Source organism: Aotus nancymaae, unplaced genomic scaffold (assembly GCF_030222135.1).
Source record: "Aotus nancymaae isolate 86718 unplaced genomic scaffold, 86718_ANA_hifiasm-v0.15.2.pri h1tg000053l, whole genome shotgun sequence".
In the NCBI taxonomy this organism is placed as follows: Eukaryota; Metazoa; Chordata; class Mammalia; order Primates; family Aotidae; genus Aotus; species Aotus nancymaae.
This window is the reverse complement of record NW_026988467.1, coordinates 18203746-18206716: the sequence shown is the minus strand read 5'-3', so window position 1 is coordinate 18206716 and position 2971 is coordinate 18203746. Positions and strand designations below refer to the sequence as shown.

Sequence of the window (2971 nt, the reverse complement as noted above, 5' to 3'; positions counted from 1 at the left end):
GGTTTCCAAATTCTGGATAAATAAGGTAGAGAGAAACAAATATGTTCCAATTTTTGCTTATAGGCATATACTTTACTCAACTGTTAAAAACAAATAGGCTGGGTGTGGTGGCTCATGCCTGTAATCCCAGCACTTTGGGAGGCTGAAGTGGGCAAATCACCTGAGGTCAGGAGTTTGGGACCAGCCTGGCCAACTTGGCAAAACTCTGTCTCTACTAAAAGTATAAAAAATTAGCTGGGTGTAGTGGTGCATGCCTGTAGTCCCAGCTACTTGGGAGGCTGATGCACAAGAACTGCTTGAACCCAGGAGGCAGAGGTGGCAGTGGGCCGAAACTGTGCCACTGCACTCCAGCCTGGGTGACAGAGCGAGACTCTGTCTCAAAAAAAAAAAAAATCTGTAAAGAGCTTAAAAGTTTTCTTGACTCAGAAAAACAAAACTAAGGATCAGCAACATTTTAAGCAAAAGGTCATAAAAGGATTATTTCAGTCTTCTGTTTCGGTCTAACTCTGTTTCAGATTATTTCAGTTCATGTCATTAATGCCTGTTCTGCTTGATATTTATGAACATTTCAGCTCTCCATGAGAGTCCTGAAGGTTTTTCCTCTATTCTAATATCACAATCTCCAAAGTTACCAGAAACCTGCCTTCAAGAGCATCTGTCAAAGACTTATAGCTGATTATAAACCACCTTTCGAAGAGGATTAAAACAAGACAACAGTTGTCTGTGGGTGACAAAATGTCTCAGGACAGCCATCATTCAAGTCACATTTGACTAGGAATTGTGTTTACTTCCATGGCTTTCAATGATTTTACATAACAATTGCAACTACTAATAACATATACTAAGTCATATCAGAATTATAGGAGTTTGCCATAATTTTGGAACACATACCAATAGCATATTTATACAAATATAGCCCCAAAAAAGCCAAACACCATTTCATATTTGACAACACTTTCCATATTATTTTGTGTGTGTGTGATTTTGGGTTATTTATTTTGTGCATCTGTGGCAATAAATGAGATCTCAGTGGTGGTATGGATTTGACTGATATTTGCAACTGTGTATGGCAGAAGGACTGGAAAATGACAACCAGATCCCAGTAAGGGGTAGGGAGGGCCAAGAGAACCGAACATCTGGGCTGGCAGAGAAATCAAAGCCTAGGAATTTAGACGTAAGAGTGTAGTATAGGGGATATATCCCCATCTCTTTGATCCTTCCCTTTTCCTTCCTCTCCCAGGGACCCAGGTCCTTGGGGCTATATTGGATTTGTCTCTGAAGCTGAAAAACCAAAAGACTGAGGAGATAGTTGGCTGTAAGTGATCAATCCCAAGCCAGCTTCGTCAGAAATCCTAGATCACAGGAGAAGGGCGGGAAGAAAGGATATGATTATGTCTTGTTCCATTTTCCGTTAGAGATGAGAGTGACAAGGACCTCTCTTCTAACTCCTCTTGAGGGCATGAGGAGGGTTGACAGGAGAAGGGCTGGGAGCCCTGAGATCTGTTTGACCTCATATCCCACAGGCAAGGACTAAGAATTAGGATTAAGTATTTTAGTGGGATAGCTCTAAACCAGGATTAGCAAGCACAGCTAGGGTGAGCATTCCTGAAATCTGACTGGGACCCTGGCAGTGAAAGCTGGGATTGTTGAAAACCCAATTTCAGTGTTTGCTACTCAACTTGAGAGTGCAGGGCCAAGATAACTAGATCCCAGGACAGGCAGTTTGACAGTGAGAACAAGAAGAAGAGACTGGGACCAAGGTGCCTAGATCCCTCGAGAGAGAAGGGTGGGTATTGGGAGGAAAAATAAGAATTAGGGGAACCCAGGAGTCTGGGTTCTGGAATAGCAGCAAGTCAGAGTTCCAGGATCTCTGTCCACCCTCCTCTTCCTCTTCCCTCTATAAGGCAGAAGAGAAAGAAGGAGGATATTGAATAAGTATCCACATGGATACATTCAGGGCCAGACAGACACAAGAATGGCGAGGGAAAGAGGAATTTAGTGCTTCATTGGCCCTGAGAGGGTCTGGGAAGGGTCAGGAGGCTGGGGAGGGGTGGTGGGGGTCGGTCCCAGGGTTGCATGACACAGTCCTTTGCAGCGGTCATGTACGCAGCGTGTGTGACCACAGCCCTCTTCTTCCTCCTCATCACTTTCCATGGAGCTCTCACCAAAGGCGAGTTTATGTTCTCATAGACACAGCAGCATTCTGATGAGTGGTGCCCACGTGCTCATTGTCCACAGTGTCATTTATCCATTCCACCTTTTTCTCTGGCTTCCGTTTCCAAAGTTTGATGCTAAGGCTTCAGTTCTCAGGTTCAGTTGTCACAGTAACCGTTGTCTCAGCGACCGTCTAGCTCAGCCCAGCCCCTGCGTCGGCCATGGTTAAGGCTCAGAAGAGGGAGGAGAGGAGGTGGGGGATGAGGCACGTTTCCCTTTTTCTGACTCTGAGGTCTACGAGAAGCCGGATGGGCTTCAGAGTGGTAGCCAGGACCCTCCACCTTCTTTTTAGCCCCTCCTCCTGGGCTTTCGCTTCTCTACCCCTGGGGACAACCTGGCCAACCCACTTCTAGCTCTCCACTTGCGAGTAATTTTTTATACAAATAAGTCAAATATGTCATTTTTGGACTTTAGGGGACCAAATATCTAAAACATTAATTAGGTCAGTAAAAGATATAATTTATAATTTGATTTTGGTAAGTTTGTCAATGTTCAATTTATGGAAAAACTTTAATTTTAGGCAACATGTTTACATACAGACTTTATTTTATAAGATTAATTTTTCACAATACTCAACTTGCTCAAACCTTCAGCTTTATCCTATCTAACTTAAAACAATACTTTAACCCTATAAACTAGGCCAAAAAAAAATCCACATTCTCATGCCTTCTTATAATCTTTTACCAAAAACACATCTTATCTCTCGGTGAGGGATGGGGACATATTCATACCTTCTAGAAGGCCAAGAGCATGCTTC

At 43.5% G+C, this 2971-nt stretch overlaps 1 pseudogene; it reads right to left on the bottom strand.

Annotated features, from left to right (window-relative positions):
• Nucleotides 1–1995: 1995 nt before the first annotated feature.
• LOC105708444 (E3 ubiquitin-protein ligase PPP1R11-like) lies at nt 1996–2377 on the bottom strand (annotated as a pseudogene).
• Between the last annotated feature and the right edge of the window lie 594 nt (nt 2378–2971).